A 15715-nucleotide genomic window follows, 5' to 3' on the forward strand; every position below is an offset into this window, starting at 1 on the left:
TAGCTTATTCTTATACATATATAATAATTAATCTTATAATATCATAATTGTATAAGGGTGTATTTTAAAACATTTCAAAAATACTAGTATCTCAATGTGTATTAAAATTTTCGAAAATTAAGGCAATTTAATTTAAACTTTTAAACACCAAAAATACTTTGATTTAATAATTATCAAAATCAAACAATTAATTTGAATTATTAAATCTTTAGGGATTATCATAAAATTAAACTATTAATTTATTTAATCCTTTTATTTTTTAAATATATGGAAAGGATAACACAAGATCTTCAATTATCTAGTTTAAACAATTAAATTGATAATCACAAAGATAGTATTATCCATATCCCTAAAAACTTGGGACCTTATCTTGGGGACAAGGGATTTTCGAAATCCCTAGGGTTTCATAACCCTAATTTCGAAATTTTGGAGGCTAGGCAAAAGGGTTTAAGAACCTTATCAAAAAATCGCCAACTAGGGTTTTGCAACCCTAATTTGAGAAAATCACCAAGCCTTAGGGTTTACTTGCCTTAAACCCTAATTTGTCAAGTTCATAATATGCATCAAATCCAATTGAAAACAAAAAACCAATGGCTCTGATACCACTGTTAGGTTTTATACAAACAATCCTATGTGTGCATACAACCCTATATTGGATCTATGTTTTCACTATGAGACATACAACTATATGAACACAAAATAAACCCTGGGATGCTTCTATAATTTTCGAAATTTACATAGAAGTGTAGTAGACATACCTTTGTTGTTATATAGCAATAACAACTAGTTTCCTTGATCTCTTGAACTCTCTTGAACTCTTGAAAGCAAGCACCACAATTGTAGTGCCTCTAATGGCTCACAAACACCTTGAAGCAAGAAGGCAATTAAGAGAGAGAGAGGGATGATGCTAATTTCGGCCCTAGGGTTCCCTTGGAATCAAGTGACCTCAAATTGAAGCATAGGGCATGTATTTATACTATAGGGTGCTAGGGTTTCAGTCAAAACCCTAATGGACAGCTTAGCCACCAAGCAGCCCAAGGAACCTTCTGGAATGAGGCCTTGGACGAAAATATGATGATCTTTCATCATAATTTCGTTCCCCCTTAGTCCATTAGGTTTCCTAGCCCAAAACTCAACTATCACACATTTGACAGTTTATACCCCTTTATTTAATTTGTCTCTTTTAGTCACCAAATTAATTCCTAATTAATTTAAGACTAATACTAATTAAATAAATATGATTTCTCCTTTAATATATTATTCTTATAATATATTAATAAATCATAATATCTCCTCTCTCATATTAAATTACCTTGTCAAGTTGCTTTGGTGAAGGCAACCCAAAAGGACCATGCACATTCGGGTCAAGTACATACCAAATATGGTTACGGACTTAGACACTAATCCAACACTCATAATATATTAATAAATCATATTTAAACCTTTCTCTTCTTAAATCATCCTACATATTGCTATGGTGAAGGCAACCCAAAAGGACCATGCTCATAATCGGGTCAAGTACATACCAAAACAGTTATGGACTTAGACACTAATCCAACAGTCTCCCACTTGGATAAGTCTAATAACTATTTTCCGTATGACTTCAGAACCTGATCAGCAATCGTAGCTTTCAAAAGCCGCTGTCAACTATGATCTTATCAGATAGTGTGTCCTCTAGATAAGGGATTATATATTCCTCCATTCTCAAGATATCGTATAGACAAAAGACATGAATTTCAATCATTCTCTCTATACTGTTTCCCGACTTCCGATTTATGATGACTAACAACAGACTACAATTGAACACATCAACTTAGTCCCGGCTTGGCCAAGCGCTTAGGTGTCATCACTAAATCATCGAGAGGCCCACATATATCGCTTTTATCCCACTTTGGGTAAAAGGAATGGATAAACTTTGACTCAAATGCTCGCTTGCATTTACTGATCGAATCACACACAACAATAAGTTTTATAACACCAAGTTACTGGTGCGTTTACTTATTATCAATGTGCAACTGACCAACAAATAACAACTCACATGTCTCGGTTTCAAGAATATACAATATTATCGTCTCACTAATCACTCGTGATAAAACCATGAAGTGATCCAAGTGAGCGTGGGTTTAATCCAATACTCTAATCTTATCAAAGCACTCATGAACTCTGCAGCAAACTTGTGCCATGTCTAAACACTTCAGACAATCTACAGACACATTCATGACAGTCTTTCTTCATACCTACTCCCAACGTATAACCGACTATGGATGTTTGAATAACCTAGTTATTCTGGAAGTCAAAACATGCAAAGTGAAACATAACAACAATACTTAATCCTATATGACCCCAAACTTGTGAGAGTAAATGAAACCCTTCTATTTATCCACCATATTGATTACTCATTATTTATCATTTAATGTTTCGGATAATCAACTCATTACTTGAATTATACCAACAATTGTCCCATGCTCTAAACATGCACACTTTGTTTCCTATGGTCCATGCTTTGTGAAATAGATCACCTGAAAACTTTTCCAATGATGCTCATTTCATAATTCCTTAATCCTAATTATTAGTGTAAGAACACAAGGTTCTTGCCACTACTAGAATATGCTAGATTCTAACATTTTATGCAACGATCATAGCACAAAAGTCACCAAGACGTAGCTAATGAAATTACAAAGTACTTTCTTAGAAATTGTTACAAGACAATTCCATAGATGTGAAGTCTCACATTCAAAGTACATTCCTTTGAACATCCTTCTTGCATAAAAGTTTCTAATCTAGGCATAGACTCTCAATGTCCAACTCCCAATATGGAAACATTTCCACATTTGCCATATGACAACTCATTCTTAATAGAATCTTATCTATTCATAATAATGTCGATATGGTCCATCCAATATGGAAACATTTCCATATTTTTTTTCAATACTATACTTCCAACTACTCACAAGCGACCAATCCTCGTCGAACTTTGGATTGTCCTTTGATAGTTGTTTAATTATTTTAGTCAAAACCAATTCTAGTCCCTTTTTTCCCTCTAAATGCGCTAGACATTTGGAAAATTTTAGAATGGTAAAATACTATAGCATTTGCAATCGATCCTATACCCGAAGCGTATGGGACACGATGCATAATGTCCTACATAAAGATATGATACTTTACCAATCTTTTGCCATAATATTTTATGTGTCATGTTCTCATAATTCGAACTATGAAGAGGGATGCCGTAATCATAATCGTTTTAAGAACACACAATGTATCCTTTGACTGAAAATATTAAAATTTCTTAATCTAAGCTTTAGATTTTGAAACGGAGTATAATATTCTCTCCCTTAATTATAGCAAAACAACTTTTCAACCCATGCAACTTTGCAAATTGAATCTTTGTTTTTCTATAATTAATATTGCTAACTTGCAATACTTTCCATAATAATCATACAATCATAACTTTTATGCTCCCACTATCATGATGATTACTATAAAACATAACACTTATGCTCCCCCTATCTTCGACATGTATTCATAAACATCTTAACTTTCAGAAAGACAATAACTATTGAATTTCTTAAGTCCATGTTCCTAATACTTAGTGCTTTGATAATCTTTTATCAAGGCTTCTTGAACTTATACACCTTTGCCTTAGATAGTTCATATGTGTGTCTTAACAATTAAGACTAATTGCCAAACCTCACAATTCAAATTATGGAAAGGGATACCGTCACCATGATCGAATTCGAGAATGCAATTTTACAATCACTATCTTCTTAAAATCTTTCTCAGTGAAAGCATTTCCTCACAATCATTTTCATGAAGGAGGAAATCTTATGACACTTAGATTTAAATGGTGTATTTTTCCTATCCATGTGAATTTGTTAAAACCAAAGTTTATGACAAATTCAAACTCATATGGACTGACCCTTCTTAATCTTGATTTCTTGCCTTATGGTAGCACAGCTGCCCACCACGTCATCCAAGTAGTTAAGCAGCTCACCCTTTCTTATCAATGTACTTTCATTGATCAAGGTCCTTGCTTTTTATGCATTCAAATGAGAATTCATAGAACTCACATGCATAATTAACTCGATTGGATTGGCACATAATCAAAATAATGTCAACACGATAGGTTGTAAGCCTCAACTCGTGCGCTAGTGATGATCGATAAGGTTTATTTGATTTGTTCTTGAAACTTTTTCAAAACATTAAAACTCCCACTTACCTCTTGACATATATGATTCTCTTTGTCAAGAAACATTTCTTGACAATCAAATATTCAAGAGTCAGTGCAGTTATTATCAAGACAAGAACACTTCACAAGTTGGTCCTAGTTGGTCTTTGTCTTATCCAAGACATCACAACTTACTAATCTCAAATGTACAAGAATGAGAAAACTTTTCCAAGTTCCATATTTGATGAGTGTTATAAACCTACTTAAAACTTTTCACTCAATGTCACAATCTTGACTTTAAGACTTGATATCGGAACGAAGTATGATTGACTTCTTGATTTAACCATTTCTACAATACTTGATTCCTCTTCTTAGACATGCAATTGCACTAAGACTCACTTAAAGGATCTATTGAGACATGGTTCTTAATCTTTAAGACTTATCATAAAACACAATAAAAGGTACTCTCCCTTCTTTCTAGAAGAGAGAAACTTTTATCTTTCTGCCTACTTGATTCTTCTTTATTCGTTCTACTATTCATTGAAACTCTTTCAATCAATATCAGAATTACACTTAATCTTATAAGTATAATCACATTTACTAAACTTTAGTAAATCATGACGAATATCTTTGTCAGTCTTGTGGTGGACTTGATCAACGCACAACCTAGTGTACTTGATCTCCTAGTCTTTTAACTGACACTTTGCCAAAGAATTAGTCTAAGTTTCCCAAATGTGAAAGTTTTCCATTCATCATACAATACACATTGCATGATTCCAAGTTTCTGTCCAATTGAAACTTGGGCGATGAGAAAGTCTCCCTATTTGGTACACTTTTGACATTTCCATAATTAAGAATCAAATCCATTTTGCTAATAATAGAAGTACATGAACATCAATTTTTCATATATTTCATTGTAAGGATAAATAAATAAGACAAAATCAAAATTTATTTTATTGCGGAAAAAACTTGTCCTTACAATGCAATTCAACTGAAAAACTATGTTAACAATCTATTCTAACTCCAAGTTGTAGCTCAAGAATCCATTCTTCAAGTAATGCGATCGAAATCCATTTCTTCATGATCAGATTCAGCTCACTTCTTTTCTCAAGCTTCCTCTCTTTTCTTCGATCCTTCAAAACATCAAAATGTAATATTATCACATCATGTATTAAGAATCTATAATAGGAACTTAAAAGAGTTAGTTAATGGATTTTACCTGAAGCAGAGCCATACGTCTTGACTCTCCCATCTCTTAGATCTCTCAGGTAATTAGGGCAGCTTCGTCTCCAATGCCCCTTCTCTTGGCAATAAAAGCAAATAGACTCCTTTGGCACAACACATCGGACAATCATAGACTTAGTTCTTTCTGGACTTCCAATGTTGCCAGTGTCCATTGAAGTTTGGGAGTTTGATTCACTAGACAAATTTGCTTGACCAGCACGCCAAATCATTGCTGATTCAGCAGCTATAACCAAATAGGTGAGATCAATTAGGGTCACGTCGTGGTCCATCATATAGTACCCTCTAACGAACTCACTATATGATTCAGGAAGTGACTGAAGAACCCAGTTAATAGCCAACTCACTTGAAATCTCGACACCCAACATGTTTAACCTATCAATGTATGACTTCATCTCTAAGACGTGCGCACACACAGGTTTCCCATCTTCGTGTTTACTTGCCAAAAGGGCTTGAGTGAGCTTGAACTTTTCAAGCCTTTGAACTTGTGGGTCAGGGAGAATAATTGGAGGAGGTGGAGGAAGTGAAGCATGACTCTCATTTCCTTGATCGTATCTCGGAACGTCATCTTCATTTGGAAAGCTTGTTCCAAAGGATTTGGGAAGACCATTGTAAGATTCAGACATCTACAAAACGGGAGAAAATTCAAGTTAAGTTGATTAGAATTCTTGATGCAACACCCAAATGAAACATCAAGCTAGGATCCAACACAATACTCTACAACCTAGAAGAGGGATGCCGTAATCTAGTTGCAGAATATTTGAAGGTAGGTAAATGACGATTTACCAATTTCCACCATGAAAAACGAAAAAGAAGTTTAAGTTTTAAATGAATTGAAACTCCTAGATCTTTTGAGACTCATTGAACTCTTCAATGGCATGTTTAATCTCGATTATGCCCAACTATTCGTGACTGGGATGCCGAGGATCACAAACAAGGTGTAAATAACCATACGAATCACGTGGTGCACCCAATGCTACTATCACCTAATCAATGTGCCGGTCAGCCACACACGCTCCATTGATCTATGATAAGCATCGAGCCACCCTTTGCCACCAATGTCATCCCCAAATTAGTGTGCCGGTTAACCACACACGCTCCACTAACGTTTGACAAGGGTACGAAGTGTAATTCCATGGGTTAGCATACAATTTCACATTTTGCCTAAAGTAACTATGATTTGGGAATTTGAAAAAGCATTTAGTTACTTTATACTTCATTATACTTATAATAGAAGGTTTCTGTCCTATCCTACCCGTTCGACTAACGACCCTCCACTAGTCAAGAGTGCGGTGGGTAAGAGTGGATACCCATTCAATCGCCATTTTATAGGCAATTTCCTTAAACACCCCTTATAGACTAGTTTCGTGAATGAGGCCTACTAACGGTAAGACTGACTTTTTAGTTATACATATATAATATTAAACTTTTAATGTTATATATTGTATAAGGGTGTATTTTACACTTTTAAAATACTAAGTGGTTTAAATTATACTTTTAACTAACCAAAATCATTATGGATTTATTAAATCTCTTTAATTATACACTTAATTAATTTAATAAAACCATAAGGGTTTAATTTGAACTTTTCAAAATCAGGGTTTTGGAATTTAGACTTTCAAAATTAACTTTTAATCAACAATTTAAATTCCAAAACTTGAGGGCAAGTTTTGAAACTCTTCAAAACAATTAGGTTTTAATCTCACTTAAAATTTTCGAATTTAAGACATTTAAATTAAAATTTTAAATATTAAAACTCTTGATTTAATAATTACCATAAATTAAACAATTAATTTAAATTATTAAATCACAAGGGATTATCTAGATCATGAGGATAATTACCAATTATACATCTAAGATATCCTAATCCCTTGAATCCCTCTCTAAATCTCGAAAATAAGGGATGGGATAATTCAAGATCTTTAATTACCATATTTAACAATTAAAAGATAATTACAAGATATGGGATTATCCAAATCCCTAAAATTTAGGATCTAACCTTGGGGAAGGAGGTAATTTCGAAATCCAAGGGTTGGATAACCCTAGATTTCAAAATCTTGGAGGCTAAGGAAAGGATTTGGGAAACCCTAGCAAATATCGCCATCTAGGGTTTTGCAACCCTAATTGCGAAAATTGCCTAGCCTTTAGGGTTTATTAGCCATAAACCCTAATATGTCAAGTTCACAAAAATAAAAGCTAATTGAAAACAAAAACCAATGGCTCTGATACCACTGATGGGTTTAATACAAACAATCCTATGTGTGCATGCAACCCTAGTATTGGATCTATGTTTTCACTATTAGTTATACAACTTTATGAACACAAAAAGAAACCTGGCATGCTACTATAATTTTCGAAATTCATATATAAAGCTAGAATACATACCTTTTGTTGTTATATAGCAATAACAACTAGTTCCTTGAATTTCCTTAGCTCTTGAAAGCAAGTACCACAAGTGTAGTACCTCTAATGGAGTCACAAACACCATATGCAACTTGGATGAAGAGGAGAAGAAAAGGAGGCACCAAAAACGGCTGGAAACCCTAATGAAAGTGTTGTACACGTTTTTGGGGCTTAAGGGTCCCTTTTATACATGTAGGCTATTAGGGTTTACAACTGGGAAACCCTAATCTGGCTGCTTAGGCCCTAAGCAGCCCATGGACTCCTTAAACATATCCCTTGGACGATTTCTAATGGGCTTCCCATAGAATTCGTTCAACCTATATATTATTAGGTGATCCATAGCCCAATTATAATTATCTTATAATTACAACTTCAGTCCCCTAAGTTTAATTAATCTCTTTTAGCCACAGAATTAATTCTTAATTAATTCTTGACCAATATTAATTAAACAATATGATTTCTCCTTTAATATATTATTCTCATAATATATTAATAAATCATATTTAAACCTTTCTCTTCTTAAATCATCCTACATATTGCTATGGTGAAGGCAACCCAAAAGGACCATGCTCATAATCGGGTCAAGTACATACCAAAACAGTTATGGACTTAGACACTAATCCAACAATAGCTCCATTAACAACACAAGAACAGGGGCTTTAATGCTCTTAAGATCTTCTCCACTCCAGATCTGAGGTAGCAACCTCAAATCCATCCTTCAAACATCAAGATGCCACACAACTAAGCTCCCCACACAACCCCAAAATTAGAATCTAGGAAAACACAGCCCAAGAACGAAAGTATTACCTCCAAAGGATGCCTCAACAGCAATGAAACTCGAATCCAAGCAAATCCCTTTGATCCAAGCCACTTCTCCTTCAAGATTTCTTCAACCAACACCTCTCCAAACTCTAATTTGCTCAACAATGGGGCTCTCCATGAAATTAGGGTTTCTGGGACTCAAGGGGAGGATAAAGGAGGCTGTGGAGGAACATAATGATCTTTATATAGGGCTCAACCCCGAGAATTAGGGTTTTCTACACACAGCACCTACTCGCCGAGTCCGTCTTTGGACTCGCCGAGTAGGCCACTTGATACGCGACCAAAGTCGCGACCTGACTCGCCGAGTCTATCCATGGACTCGCCAAGTCGACCTCCAAAACTTACACTTTTAGCCCTTCAACTCTACTCTTGCGATTCCGGGATGTTACAGTAGAAGAGGTAACCAAAGGATCTTTGTGGGTAGCCGATGAAAATACACCTCTCGCTTCGGGGTTCTAGCTTATAATGAGTCTCGCGTCTCACAAAATCCTCGCAACCCCGAATCTTGATGTGGTCTTGTAACAGCCCGGATCCCCAGGTACCTTCATTTCATTATTTTTTTGACATTCTGTGAGGGGACTCGGCGATTTGGAGGTCGAACTCGCCGAGTCGGGTCGCAGTTTTGGGCGGGGGTTCGCGTCCGGACTCGGCGAGTCCGTGCTGTTTAATGAAACCCTAATTTCCCGGTCCTAAGCCCTATTTAAAGGACCTTATGGCCCTCATTTGCGGCCACCTTGAACCCTAAGAGGCCCCATACGACTGTGAGCCCTTGTGAGTGTGTTTGGAGGCCATTTGTTCATCATTTTGTGTGGTATTGCAAGAAAGGAGGGAAAGGATCAAGCTTGAAGAGTTGGAAAGCTTGGATCTGTTGCTATTTCTTCAAGGGAGTCTTCTTGAGGTAACTTACAGAGCCAAACTTCGTGTTTTGTGTTGATGTGTCAAATCTAGGGTTTCTTCTTGCATTTCTTGGCTTGAATTGGAAGTATGAAAGGTCCCATGGAGATATGGAACCTAGATCTGGACCTTAGCAGGTCCAGGAGACCCCATATGACAAGCTTTATGTCCATTCTTTTGAGTTAGAAGCTAAGCTTGCCATATTAGAGGTTGTTTCTCCAAAATAAGCCTTGTATGCATTGCATGGCAACCAAGACTGAGACTTTACGTGACAAATAAGCTTGGGAAGGCCAGATCTATGTATGTATGGAACAGATCTGACCGCAAAAGCCAGTTTTAGTTGGTGTATGGCATGGACTCGCCGAGTCTGAAGAATAGACTCGACGAGTCGCTTGAAGATTGTCCTTGAGACCACCCTGTGTGTAGTCCTGACCGAGTTATGGGCGACTCAGTGAGTCACAGAGAGTTGGAAAGGATTTTACAAGTGGACCAAGTCAGGTTGGGACTCGCCGAGTTGACCTTACGACTCGGCGAGTTGAGTCGCGGTGGCCCTGTGATTCAGGCCTAGGTGGAACTCGTCGAGTCAGGGGAGTACTCGACGAGTCAAAGGGAAAAACCTTGAGAGTTGGTTAAAACGCGTAGACTTGCCGAGTCACCATTGTGCACTCGCTGAGTTCGGTCCAAATTGACTAAAGACTGTTGACCAAGTTAACCAGTGTTGACTTGATATGGGTGGTCCACCTATGTGGTACAAGTAATAATTGTAGATTTATAATATCATAGGAGGATTGCAGCTCGAGGGTTCGAGCCCGAGTGATTCCATGATTCACGATTAGCGACTTAGTGAGGCATACGAGGTGAGTCTTTTCACTATACTGTACCCAGAAGGGTCTTGACTGTGTGACCGGAAGGTCGAATATGATATGAGATATTCGCCATATGTGTGTTAAGTTATTCGTTATATGTGCCATGTATGATATGCTTGATTTGGGCCGGAAGGCAACCTGTTATGGGCCGGAAGGCGTGGTAATATGGACTATAAGGTTGACGTGGGTAGGACCGAAAGGTTTACCCAGTCGGGACGGAAGTCCCCTGAGACACATGGATCGGAAGGTCAAGGTCTGGAAATGCGTACGTGTGTAGGTTGTATTTAGGGGAACTCACTAAGCTTTATGCTTACGGTTGTTGTGTTATGTGTTTCAGGTACTAGCGAGGACCGTGGGAAGGTGCCAGCGTGATCGTACACACACTCGGGGAAACCATTTTGTTATCTTTTGTTATGTAATCGGTTGTGACTAAATTGTTACAGTGGAACCTAAATTATTACTCATGTCTTGATGATTGTAAAAATGAAAATTTTTGGTTTGAAATTTTATGACGTTACAAGTTGGTATCAGAGCCTTGGTTTGAGGGATTCGGGTACACCTTCGGGCGTAATTGAACTCAAACCGGGGATTTGAGAAAATTTTAATTAATAAAGCAATAAAAAAAAATTTGATAAGTGATTTTGAGACAACCAAAGAAGAAAGAGTGTGTACGGTCAGCCAGCGCCCGAACGGTAAAAATCCCCAAAATACTCTTACAATATGTGTTATGAGATATGATATGATATGATACGCATGCTAGTAGACTAGGTATACATATTAGGACTAGAGTGGCCTGATTTTGTGATGCCTTAGTCTAGGGAAACCTGCTTCTATGAGGTGCTTGAGAGCGAGTGGGTAACTAGTGTATGACAAGAATAGAGTACTCAGGATTCGGGGTTTGGGGAGGAGGACTTGGGGTGAATACCGACGCGGTGTAATTGGTAGTATTGGGCCCGTACTACCAAGGACACCGGGTCAGTGGGCAGCCCAAGTAAGAATCCTTGGGTATCGGAGACTGAGTAGGACTGCGTTATCGAGTTCGATTATGCCCGATAGAGTCTCTGATATTTTTATGTTGTATTTCAGAGACATCATGGTTGGACCACGACAATGACCTGGTACGAGTGGAGTGACTGATGAGGAGCTTCGTCAGATGATTCATGAGGAGGTAGCTGCAGCGATCCGAGCCGAGATTCCGGAGATATTTGGGTCTATTAAGACCACGCTGATGGAGACATTTGATGAGCGGTACGCCGCGTTGACTGAGGCTACCGCCGCTGCAGCTACCGCAGCTGTGGCTGCTGCCAGACCATAGGGGGTGACTCATTGCTGTTCCGGGAGTTCAGCAACACGAAGCCACCAGAGTTTGACGGGACATAGGATCCGATTGCTGCGATGAGATGGATTGCTGATATCGAGGGATGCTTCTATACTTGTTCATGTCCGGAGCATCTCAGGGTTCGGTTCGCCCTGAACCAGCTCCGCCTGGGAGCAAAGGATTGGTGGAAGTTTGTGACGGCGAACTTCACTCTGGTAGAGGTCTCAGCTGTGACTTGGGAGAGGTTTACTGATATGTTCAGAGACGAGTATGTTCCCCTGGTGGAGAAGGAACGGTTGGTTCAGGAGTTCTTGACCCTCAAGCAGGGTAATGATTCGGTTACGGTGATCACGCGGAAGTTTCATGAGAGGGCGATGTTCTGCCCCGAGCAGGTGTCCACGGAGCAGGCTCGGATGAGCCGATATTTGGGAGTGCTGAGGAGGGATATCCGGGAGTTCGTATCGAACTCGTCATATCAGACTTTTGCTGAGCTTCAGGAGAATGCCAGGAAGCGCGAGATCGAGTTGGAGACCCAGGCCAGGGAGGAGGACGAGTCTCAACGGGTGGATCGGCGGCCGGATCAGTCTCAACCGGCAGCCAAGCGGACCAAGTCCGCTGATTTGAGATCCGGAGGTCAGAAGAGTTGCACTTGTGGGAAGTGCGGCAAGGGTCACGAGGGGGCATGTCGATCGGGTGCTTGCTACAAGTGTGGCAAGGAGGGGCACATTGCTAGGGATTGCTCTAAGGGATTCATGGTTTGCTTCCATTGCAACCAGACTAGCCATCGGAAAGCCGAGTGCCCCAGCTTCGCCAGGGATCTTCACCTGCTGCCAGGGTTCCCGAGGTTCGGCCAGTGAAGACCGAGGCTCCGAAGGCTCGTGGGAGAGCTTTCCAGTTGACTGCGGAGGAGGTTCGCGTGGCGCCTGATGTCGTGGCCGATATGTATTCTTTCATATATTTACATTTATACTGAGATATTGTGCTTATATTATTATATGCGTAGGTACTTTTCTTTTGAATCATGTGCCTGCTTTGGTATTATTCGACTCGGGTGCTAGTCGGTCCTTTGTTTCATTGGCTTTTACCCAGCACATCGATATCGATCGGGAGGCGATGAGTCATCCCCTGTGAGTTACTATAGCAAATGAGAAAGTGGTATACGCCACCGAGGTGATTCGAGGATGCGTGCTCGAGATTTTTGGGGTCCAGTTTCCTATAGACTTGGTCCCTATAGCTATGGGGGATGTTTGCGTTATCGTGGGCATGGATTGGTTGAGCAAGTTTGGAGCAGTCATTGACTGCGAGAGACATCTGGTGATGATTCGAGACCCTAGTGGGGGAGTGCTCACAGTTTATGGCGAGGGGACCCGGTGTGGGTCGGCGTTTTGTTCGGCTGCCAGGGCAAGGCAGAGTTGATGGATTCATAGCCTATGTGATGGATACTCGTGTGACCACGGAGAGGCCCAATTCGATTGATGACGTTACGGTTGTATGCGAGTTTTTGGATGTGTTCCCCGAAGAGTTACCAGGTGTGCCTCCGGAGAGGCAAGTGGAGTTTCGTATCGATTTGGTTCCGGGAGCTGCGCCCATCGCCAAGGCGCCTTATCGTCTCGCTCCACCGGAAATGCAGGAATTATCCTCGCAGCTTCAGGAGCTGTTGGGAAAGGGATTCATTTGACCGAGTAGCTCGCCTTGGGGAGCGCCGATTTTGTTCGTCAAGAAAAAGGATGGTTCACATCGGATGTGTATCGATTATCGGGAGTTGAACAAGTTGATGGTTAAGAACTGATATCCGTTACCTAGGATCGACGATCTGTTCGATCAGTTGCAGGGGGCATCTTGGTTTTCCAAGATTGACTTGAGGTCGAGATATCATCAGATGAGGGTTCGCGAGGAGGATATCCAAAAGACTGCTTTCAGGACTCGTTATGGACATTATGAGTTTGTGGTGATGCCTTTTGGGCTCACCAATGCCCCGGCCGGATTCATGGATCTCATGAACCGGGTGTGCCGACCGATGCTGGATCGGTCGGTGATCGTATTCATCGATGATATTTTGGTGTATTCGAGGACTAGGGACTAGCATGAGGAACATTTGTGGGAGATTCTTGGGGTTTTGAGGTCGGAGAGACTGTATGCCAAGTTCTCCAAGTGTGATTTCTGGTTACGAGAGGTCTAGTTCCTCGGGCATCTTGTGAACCAGAAAGGGATATTGGTCGACCCGGCCAAGATTAAGGCGGTGTTGAGGTGGGAGGTGCCGAGATCGCCCACCGAGATCAAGAGTTTTCTGGTGTGTTACGTTTTCATAGGGACCGGAGAAGCAGTCCTCATTCGAGACGCTTCGTCAGAAATTGTGCGAGGCTCCAGTGCTTGCACTCCTGGAAGGGAAGGAGGAGTTTGTGGTATACTGTGATGCCTCTATATCGGGTTTGGGGGCGGTACTTATGCAGAGGGGTGATGTGATAGCGTACGCTTCGAGGCAGTTGAAGCCTCATGAGTTGAGATATCCCACGCACAACCTGGAATTAGCGGCGGTGGTGTTTGCCCTCAAGATCTGGCGACACTATTTGTACGGGGTTCGGTGTACGATTTACATGGACCATAAGAGCTTCAAATACTTGATGGATCAGCCAAATCTAAATATGCGACAGAAGAGGTGGTTGGATGTGGTGAAGGATTACGATTGTGAGATCCTGTACCACCCGGGCAAGGCTAACGTGGTAGCCGACGCATTGAGCCGTAGGGCGGATAGCGCCCCGATCCGAGATATTTGTATGATATTGACGGTTTTGACCCTGATTCTGGATATTATTCGAGGGGCTCAGGTGGAGGCTGCAAAGCTGGAACTATTGGATAAATGTCTAAGTCCATAACTATAATTGGTAAGACTTGACCCGACCCGGCATGGTCCATTTGGGTTGCATGGCATCATGCACTTGGATAGACTATAATGAGAGAAATAAGACACTTATGGTTATTAATATATTATAAGTTCTAGTATATTAATAATAAGAATAATGAGATTATTTAATTAGTATTGATCAAGAATTAATCTAGCATTAATTGAGTGATCAAAAGAAGACTAATTAAATATATGGGTTGATTGTCTAAATCATCCATACTTGTATAGTGGGCTAATGCTCCATGGATTATCTAGTTGGGCCAAAACCCATATGATGCTCCATGGATGCTCCATGGTGTATTTGAACCCATGGATCCAAGGAAATGGAAAGTCATGACAATTAGAGTTTACCCTAATTGTATAACTATATAAGCATCTTATTCTTGAGGAAAAATCGGCCACTAGTGAGAGTAACAAAGGGCTAGCCGATTTTCATGAAGTGTAGAACTCTCTCAAGTTATTCCAAGTGTTTTTGATGATTGTGAACCATTTGAGGTGTCACACTTGGGGCACTAGGCACTCAAGCTTCATGAAGACATTCTACATCAAAGAGGTATGTATTCTATCTTGTTATATTGATAGTTTTGTATGCTAGATTAGGATAATACCTTGGATGTTCATATTTGCATGTATAATAGAGAAAACATAGATCCAAGTCACTTAGGGTTGCATGTACACTTAGGAGTGTTATAATGCTCATAACCCAACAGTGGTATCAGAGCCTAGGCTTGTTTTCTTGTTATACTTGCAATAGAAGCTGAAAAATCGAAATTGATGATGTCAGCCCAGCAGACTCGCCGAGTCCATGAAGGGACTCGCCGAGTCCATGAAGGGACTCGACGAGTCCAAGGCAAAATGCATCCAACTCGCCGAGTCCCCATACAGCATATTTTCGAGGTTCTTGGCTATAAATGGACTAGGAACATTACCCTAAGTTGTTTTTGAACTTATAAACTTGTTTTTAATGTGGTAATGGTCATGCTAATCCATTTTCAAAGATAATTGTCAATAGATTCATGTTTTGTATTAGTTTAAAGGTTAGACTAATTACATGAAAAAGTTTGATTTGAATTATCTTGTTCTTATGAGTTGCTTAGATT

This window comes from Lactuca saligna, chromosome 3 (genome assembly GCF_052625555.1).
Source record: "Lactuca saligna cultivar CGN05327 chromosome 3, ASM5262555v1, whole genome shotgun sequence".
Lineage (NCBI taxonomy): Eukaryota > Viridiplantae > Streptophyta > Magnoliopsida > Asterales > Asteraceae > Lactuca > Lactuca saligna.